This window comes from Lissotriton vulgaris, chromosome 8, assembly GCF_964263255.1.
Source record: "Lissotriton vulgaris chromosome 8, aLisVul1.2, whole genome shotgun sequence".
In the NCBI taxonomy this organism is placed as follows: domain Eukaryota; kingdom Metazoa; phylum Chordata; class Amphibia; order Caudata; family Salamandridae; genus Lissotriton; species Lissotriton vulgaris.
The window spans coordinates 161,608,513-161,617,944 of record NC_141696.1 but is presented as its reverse complement, the minus strand read 5'-3'; the positions used below and the strand labels follow the sequence as shown (position 1 = coordinate 161,617,944).

The 9,432-nt window shown below is 46.1% G+C and overlaps 1 pseudogene; it reads right to left on the bottom strand.

The window, feature by feature from the left end:
- Window positions 1–2,657: 2,657 nt before the first annotated feature.
- On the bottom strand, window positions 2,658–2,767 carry LOC147696801 (U2 spliceosomal RNA; annotated as a pseudogene).
- Window positions 2,768–9,432: the final 6,665 nt, after the last annotated feature.

Here is a 9,432-nt window from a genome sequence, read left to right as displayed (position 1 = left end):
ACAGGGCGTACAGAATCCTGCATTGCTGCAGAAAGTAGATATCTTGGTTCTGAGTGGCCAGGAAGTGCAACGTGCCAACCCGCCTAACCTGATCCTTTACACTTCTGATGTTTAGGGTGAACAATGATATTGCCATTGTCCCCGTGCTATCGGTCAGTATCTGGTTCTGAACCTACTGGGGTTGAAGGCCCTGGGGTGCTCTACTTGGGGTTCTGAACAACCTGTTGGTCTTGCTCCCACCCTTCTTCAGGGGTGTCTTCAGTGCTCTTGATGAGCACTTCTGTTCCTATTTCCGGGATCCACTGTGCTGCGTCGGGTGGGGGTCCCATCATGGCAAGGTGACAGTGGAATTCTTGGAGGACTGGCTCAACCTCCGCCACTTCCTTGTCTTCCTCGTCCTCCATCTCTTCGCCGTTTCCGTAGCTTTTAGTATCTCTTACTAGGATGACCGTGTTTTCATTTCCTTCTTCCTCGGTGCCTGCTGTGTTCACCTTCTTGCTTACCAGGAAGTCATCTTTGGTTAGCAACTTTCTCTTGATGGCGTTTACTCACTGGAGGGTTTTGTCCGATGTCATCCCCTCCTCCAATGTCTCTGGCTTAGGTCCAGGCTGCGGTGTTCCATGCAGTGACACCCTCTGGATTCTGGCGCTGGTGCATCTCTGTTCCTTTGCCTCTTCTCTATTCATCGTGGTCTTTTGGTACAGGGTCTGGGACTGGACCTGGCTCCATGACTCCTGGATCCTGTTGTCCTCTTCGCAGCTGCTCTCCTCGAGTTTCCCCTTCTTCTTTTTCTTCTCCTTCTTCATGCCCTTTGCCGTAGCAGAGTGCTCTACCTCCATCTCAGTCTCTACTTCTTTGTCCTCTGTTTCCGTCTGCGGGCTGTTTCCTTTGGGTCCTCCTTTGGGGAGACTGGTGTTGGTGCACTGTCTTCGGAGGGGGGTGGGGCGTTGGATTGCTGGTCTTTCTCGGCTGGTGTCCTGTCAGTCGGTGGTGTTGATTCCTCCACTGGAGCTGGGCCTGCCTTGGGGTCCTCCTGGTTCTTTGTGCCTGTTCCTGTATGTGTTGGATTCTCTGGAACTTGGTTTTTCTTGGCTCCCATCCTGGGTGCTGCTGGTGTCTTTGAACCTTCGTTCTTGGCTTACGTCAAGAGGGTGTTCAGTTGTGCGTTGGCTGCTTGGGATACCTTTGGTCTGGTCTGTCTCCAGACTGGGGTCCATGCAGCGGCAGCTGCGTAAGTCTTCGGCAGGTCAGACTTGGGGCATCGAAGTAGGTGTGGCCCTCACCTCCGCAGAGGTTGCACTTTTTGATCCCTTTGCATGTGCCTGCTTAGTGTCCGGACTGCTTGTAGATTCTGCAGAACTTCTTTGGGCAGTCCTTGCGAAAATGTCCCATGCCCTCGCACTTCCTGCAGGTGAGGGATTGTCCCGTGATCTGATCCTCCCTTTGTCACCTCCCAGGTAGAAGCTCGCCGCTTGGTGTTTCAATCCGTCTCTCCCTTTAGGTTCCATGTGGAGGTCGATGGTTGCATGCCAGGTTGTGTTCCAAACTCCGTTGGCATCTCCGACCTTTGTGGGTCCATTCCGCATGGTGCTGTACCTCTGGAGAAGCGACGCAATGTCACTGTCTGGGATGTGGGGGTTGGTTATCTTCACAGTTACCCTCTTCTCCGTGGTCTCAGGTGCCAATCCTGTTGTCAGGTTGAAGGTGCTGTAGGTCCCAGTACTTCCTGAAACGGGCCTGGGTGATTAAACTAAGAAGAAAGATCATGCCTGAGGCAGAAGCCTGCCAACTCAGCACATCCGTCACTGGGACCCCTTCTGGTTTGAGGACCTTGTTCAAGAACGAGTCCCTGTCCAGTCTGGGTCCTTCCTTGTCTTTCACCACCCACCGCATGACCTGGGCATGCCGGTGGGAGACATTGTACCCATTGAAGGGCTCGGGGGCTGTCCCTTGCCTGGTCCTTGCCTCACCCTTCCCTCCACTCCCTGGTTTAGCAGCGTTTGGGTGTCCAGGTGTACCTACCTTTGGCCCTGAGGCTTCCGGGTCACCAGCCTTCCCAGCGCTGGTGCTTGCTTCCGTAGGTGCGTCCTTACTTGCCCTGGTGCTGCTCTCCCTAGGGGGCGAGGTGGCGGGTATCTGGGCATCCGGTGAGGGGATGCCTTCTGGGATGTCCACTGAGGATCCAGTGTCCATTTCTTCCATTTTGGGCGATTTTTGGGCTTACTGGTAATTTCTGGGGTTACAGCTGGTTTTACCGCTTCACCTTGGATCCTCCGCCTGGACACCTGGAGTGTCTCCCAGCAGACCACAATGGTCTGCAGTGCAAGAAACACTGTCCAGTCACTCCCAAGAGCTAAGGCTAGGTTATAACTGTTGCCACCTAAACCTGTATCCCCTTGCCAGAGAAAGGTCTGGATGCTGTACAGGCCTGTGAAGGGTGTTAGGAGGTTTTTAGGCCTTCAGCATTAGTCCACCCAAAGGCCAGGAAGGGGAGAGTTGGGGAGCGCAACGTTACCGGTGCTCTAATGCTGATCACAGGTCCTTGGGGGTTCTGTTTTGTGTTCCTAGGGAACAAACAGACACCAGCACTCTGGTGCCCTTCCTCCGGCTTAATTAAGAGCTCATCAGGCATAAAGCAAATGTATTCACTTTAAACGTGGAAGTCACAGCATTGTCAAATTCAAATTTTACTAGCACAAAAATTGCGCTTTCAAACTGATAAGAACAGATACTACACTTGATCTTAGCCAAAAGGCCAAGAAGCGTACATACCTCAGTGCCACACCCAAGACCCCATCATAGCTAGCCAAACCTGCGGCAAATCAGGAAACTGGGGCAGCCATTTTCCTGGACCCTGGTGCACTGTTGCCTAGATCTGGTGCGTCTGACCGCCATTTTGAAGACTCTCTAAAATTGTGTGCTCCCCAAATTGCAACAAGTGCTCTGAAGTAGCTAGTGGGAGCTATTTCAGAAAAAAACACATTATGTTATTTTATGAGCCTCTGTCCTATTTTGTGTGTGTTTATCTTTATGTGATATTTGTCTTTAGCTCTGACTTTTTAACGGCGATCTTTTGGAAAGCAAATCGTGTAAGAAAGATTGAAACACAAACAGGAATGGCGCCAAATGACTGACAAGATTGATGTTGCTCACAAACAGATACAGCGGCAATGTGCTCTTCAGGCGCGGATGCATCACTCAGAGTGTCGCAATGTACCTTCTCCGGAGACTCGGCGAACTGACAGAGCTGCAGCTACTCGTAGAAAGGCGGCCAGAGCCAAAGGGAAAGAAATATGTCTTTTTTTTCCTTTGCTCATTTCCAAGCTAGTGCCACATGAAAGAGAGCTGAGCAAAGACATATACAGTGAAAAGGCAAATAAATTATCAGTCACTCTGTCCCTATTAGACATCAGTAGTAGAATAACAAGAGCCTGGAAGACAAACAAGCCGCTTTATTTGTCGTAGCTCGCCAGGGCCTGGTGTATCAAAGATTGCTTTCCATGCTGTCTCTGTGGAAACGGCTCTGTGTAAATAGCGCCATTAATGCGCTAAATGTTCGGTTCTGCAGGCTGGTGTGCTCAAATATTGTCCTAGCCCTAAAATGAAGGTGATGCTCTATGACAGCTGTAGTTCTGGAAGGATGGGAAACGCATTACTGCCTCCCCAGCATGTCACCCGGCGCTTCATCACTTTTCGCCATGAAAAAAACCCTGCCTGCCAATGTGTTTTGGCTGAATCCAGCCTCTATGCTGCACTAGCGAGGAGCCGCTAAGCGGGAATTACACTGCAATCTCAATACAGTTACAATAACAGCCATGTAGACATTCCTCTTAGGGCATCCTGGAAGCCGATTGGTGTCAGTCATCAAATTCAGGCGTTGCAGTCTTTGGAGAAGGTGATAAATGATAGAGGAGAGATCTATGCTTGAAGACCTGCAGAAGCTCCTAAAGTACCAGTGGGAGCCTTTCCACCCTCGACATTCCTTTCATTGGTGGTCACTTTCCAAAGGTTACCCCCTTTTTGATTTGCTTTTGTATTTTCATCTTTTACTTTAGACTAAGGAAACAGGCAAACTTGACCCTTAGCGACTATTGGGCTATGATTTTCGAATGTCAATCCTCATTTTTTGGGTTGATTCAAAAGATAAATTAGGGACATTTCATTGGCCTATTTTCAGGGTAACTAATGAGATGTCTGGAGAGCTGGTTGTGAAAACTGCAAAAGGAGAATCAGCTAAACTGAGAAACTGGAGCCAGATTTATGAGTGACTTTTCAAGGTGTGCTACACCTTCCTGCATTTAATAGGGTGCAACCTATATGAGCAGAATTCAGCACGCCTTACACGATATAAGTAAACAAATGTGTAAAATATGCATTTAAATTATTCATGAGTGTGTAAAATTGTGAGACCTGACATTCTTGACGTGGTATTCCCCCAAACATTTTGCCTTCAACCCTCCTGGTTTGCTGAATTTGTTTCTATCCCAGTAGAACTTTGTACATTTGCTTAAATTTATTGTAGAAAAATCAAATGTAATAACAAGCAATGTCAATTAATCACAATGCATGAACCATATCATTTGGTAAATAAAAGTGCCCCAAGAAAAGAAGGGGGAGTGGGATAGCGTGATGCTGTGAAGGAAAAGGACAGTGAGGAAATAAAGTTGGTGACAACTTATGTATTGCGAAATTAATTCAGAATGCAACACGGTTTCATGGCTTCAGATCCCTGAGCCGAAAAAATAGGGGATCATAACATATCCCAAAAGTTTAAACTATTTCTGTTGACACAGAAGTATTCGAATTAGTGCGGGAGTGTCAACTGAACAAGAGATGGAAGTAGCCGTTGACGTTTCGACCCCACGCTACACTTGTAGGCGTGTATATTGCCTTACATCGGGGTCTTCATCAGGACAGGGTAAACAGCAAGGGAGCACTACAATATCTAGAAATATAAAACAATATGGTATAAATTGCCGACAATCAATGTCAAGTTACCGTAGTGAGCGGTAAACGCATTACTAACACTATTACCATGGCTATATAGAGGCAAAGAATTGCAATTGTTATAAATAATACGTTATGAAAAGACGGGCGAGAAAAATCAAAACTTTAGTACATAATTATACATTTCAAAGTATTCTGTACAACCCATAATCGGTATCTTGTTTCAGACGTATACAGGCTGACGCACACAAACAAAGGATTCCTGACTCGGCCAGGGGAAAACCAATTAGTCCAATTGGATTAATGATCCTTTAGGGTCACGGAGCTTATCCTGTTTGGGATGCTAGGCTCAAAGTGACGTTTAGGCATCATTAGAATAGACAAGGGATACATAGAGTGGGTAAGACAATCTAGATTTACTGTGGTAAAACTAACGGAGAAGCATGGAGGGCTCAAATCACTGGCAGAATTAAGATAAAGAAAACATACCTGCTCAGGTCGAGCAAGTAGCATGGCTATGTCCACATTAATCACGTTGGTTCAACAAGCTGGATCTGTGGGCAGGGGGACGAGTATTAATAGGTCATTCAACATTTCACAAAATAAAAGAATTCCGACATCATGTGGGGATTGGGGCTTACCTATGCAGCCCGCGAAGGTTAGGAGTATCCTACTCCTATGACATCTCTCTACATCGGCGGTGCGTCGCTAGGGATCGCATCAGATATGCCGCATCTATAAATTATAAACCAGGAGAGGGAGAGGGGGTGATTTAAGACCAAATCACTGGTATTGGTTTGTTGGCGAACGCCTAGGGGGAGGGATTAGTCTCACCTTCTCTTAAAATTCACGGAGTTCTATGTCAATGCCTTCCCGCGGTTGCTGACTGCAAAAAGTGGGCGTGCCCGGTGCGGGAGGTTTAACCACGTTGCTTGAACAAATTGGATCTGTGGGCGGTGGGACGAGTATTAATAGATCAATCATAATTTCAACAGTAAATAAATTCCCGATATCATGTTGGGATAGTGCTTACCTATACAACCCGTGAGGGTGGGAGTATCCTATTTCATAGACTTATCACATATCTCCACATCGGCGTCGTCCTTAAAGATCGCATCAAATATGCCGCATCTATAAATTGTAAAACAGGAGGGGGAGAGGTGGTGAATTACTACCAACTCAATAGTGTTGGTCGTCTGGGGAATCGTCTGAGGAGAGGGATAGTCTTACCTCTTCTGAAAGATCACGGAGCTCTAAGTCACAGCCTTCCCGTGGTTGCCGACTGCAAACAAGTGGGCGTGGCCAGTGGGGAGGTTTTTAAAGACCAAGGGAGGACAATAAATCGGGAGCGTTGCTGTTAGCAACATGATGCTCCGAGGGCTATTCTGGGTCTGTCGCAGAGACAAAAGAAGGACACTGGGTCCGGAGCGTTGCTAATAGCAACCTAATGCTCAGAGGGCTATTGAGAGTAAACAGCGGCATCAGCCGCGATATGAACATGAGAGTTACACATGTACCCGGGATAAAAGCTGAGTACAGTCTGGCATAGGTGAAAAGACGGCCAAACTATTAGAAGTGGTCAAAGTGCAATATGTAAGCCTTCGGATATCAATAGCATCAGTACAAGTTATAAATTCGTGAAAAGATGCACCTCTCAAACACGAGGGTGAAGATCTCTTTCTATACATCTGACACTTGATTACATGTTCTGAAACAATTTTCTGAAAGGTAAGAAGTTAAGAATTACTTATCGTACATTTATCACTGTGCAATGAATACACATTCAGATGTCAATAAGCTCAGTACAAGTTATGTATTCGTAAAGAGATGCACCTCTCAGACACGAGGGTGAAGATCTCTTTCTATACCTCTGACATTGAATTACAATCTGTGCAACAATGTCTAAATTGTAAGATCTTAAGAAATATGTCTGTGAAGGTATCTCCTGTAGATATTATGTGTTATGTAAAAACAATTACACAGTTTAATGAATCCGTGCTCAGGACCTCTCGCACAGGAGGGTCAAAAAGGGATTAGTTATAGCAGTCTAGTGAAATACCGTTTTTGGGGGGTGACAGCATGTGTCTATGGTCCAGATATCAGACATATTCATACGTCAGCGACCAAAGCTAGCTAACTGGGCATGGCTACTCTCTGACTCGTTTAAGCCATTTCGAATAGTATCCAAAATGGTCATCCATTTGGATTCTCTCAAAGTCAGGATTCGTGCAATGTCCCCGCCCCTGGGGCCCAGATTGATTTTCTCTAGACCTAGCCATTGTAAAGTCTCTGGGGTGTGACCTTTCAGAGTGTAATGATCTACTAGGGGGGCACCCTGTACTCTGCATCTGATTCTGCTGCCGTGTTGTAAAATACGGGCTTTAACCTTTTGCTGGGTCTGGCCTACATATGCCAAATCACAAGGACACTTAATCCAATAGATTACATTCGAGGAGTTGCAGTTAATATGTGATTTCAATGTGTAAGTTTTGCCTCTGTACGTCAAATCTTTGGTTTGGATTGTGGTAGCACATGCCGTGCATGATCCACACTTAAAGTGTCCCACAATCGGAGGAAGATGCCATAATGATTGGATGGTGGGATTCGGAGGTGTAGGAAGGAATGATTGTACAACCCGGTCCCTGATGTTCCGAGCTCTTTTAAAGGAATGTAATGGTGGTGCTTGTTGTCCAATGTCATCTGCTACCAAACACCAGTGTTTGTTGATAACTTTCTTAATATCATTGCTGCGGGTGGAAAATGTGGTTACACAGATGATTCGTTCATCAGCTGGATCCTCTTTGCTTTCGCAATTCAGTAGGTGGTATAGCCCCCGAGAGCACCTACTGAATTGAAGAGCTCGGAACATCAGGGACCAGGTTGTACAATCATTCCTTCCTACACCTCCGAATCCCACCATCCAATCATTATGGCATCTTCCTCCGATTGTGGGACACTTTAAGTGTTGATCATGCACAGCATGTGCTACCACAATCCAAACTCCTCGAATGTAATCTATTGGATTAAGTGTCCTTGTGATTTGGCATATGTAGGCCAGACCCAGCAAAAGGTTAAAGCCCGTATTTTACAACACAGCAGCAGAATCAGATGCAGAGTACAGGGTGCCCCCCTAGTAGATCATTGCACTCTGAAAGGTCACACCCCAGAGACTTTACAATGGCTAGTTCTAGAGAAAATCAATCTGGGCCCCAGGGGCGGGGACATTGCACGAATCCTGACTTTGAGAGAATCCAAATGGATGACCATTTTGGATACTATTCGAAATGGCTTAAACGAGTCAGAGAGTAGCCATGCCCAGTTAGCTAGCTTTGGTCGCTGACGTATGAATATGTCTGATATCTGGACCATAGACACATGCTGTCACCCCCCAAAAACGGTATTTCACTAGACTGCTATAACTAATCCCTTTTTGACCCTCCTGTGCGAGAGGTCCTGAGCACGGATTAATTAAACTGTGTAATTGTTTTTACATAACACATAATATCTACAGGAGATACCTTCACAGACATATTTCTTAAGATCTTACAATTTAGACATTGTTGCACAGATTGTAATTCAATGTCAGAGGTATAGAAAGAGATCTTCACCCTCGTGTCTGAGAGGTGCATCTCTTTACGAATACATAACTTGTACTGAGCTTATTGACATCTGAATGCGTATTCATTGCACAGTGATAAATGTACGATAAGTAATTCTTAAATTCTTACCTTTCAGAAAATTGTTTCAGAACATGTAATCAAGTGTCAGATGTATAGAAAGAGATCTTCACCCTCGTGTTTGAGAGGTGCATCTTTTCATGAATTTATAACTTGTACTGATGCTATTGATATCCGAAGGCTTACATATTGCACTTTGACCACTTCTAATAGTTTGGCCGTCTTTTCACCTATGCCAGACTGTACTCAGCACTTATCCCGGGTACATGTGTAACTCTCATGTTCATATCGCGGCTGATGCCGCTGTTTACTCTCAATAGCCCTCTGAGCATTAGGTTGCTATTAGCAACGCTCCGGACCCAGTGTCCTTCTTTTGTCTCTGCGACAGACCCAGAATAGCCCTCGGAGCATCATGTTGCTAACAGCAACGCTCCCGATTTATTGTCCTCCCTTTGTCTTTAAAAACCTCCCCACTGGCCACGCCCACTTGTTTGCAGTCGGCAACCGCGGGAAGGCTGTGACTTAGAGCTCCGTGATCATTCAGAAGAGGTAAGACTATCCCTCTCCTCAGACGATTCCCCAGCCGACCAACACTATTGAGTTGGTCGTAATTCACCACCTCTCCCCCTCCTGTTTTACAATTTATAGATGCGGCATATTTGATGCGATCTTTAACGACGCTCCGCCGATGTGGAGATATGTGATAAGTCTATGAAATAGGATACTCCCACCCTCACGGGTTGTATAGGTAAGCACTATCCCAACATGATATCGGGAATTTATTTACTGTTGAAATTATGATTGATCT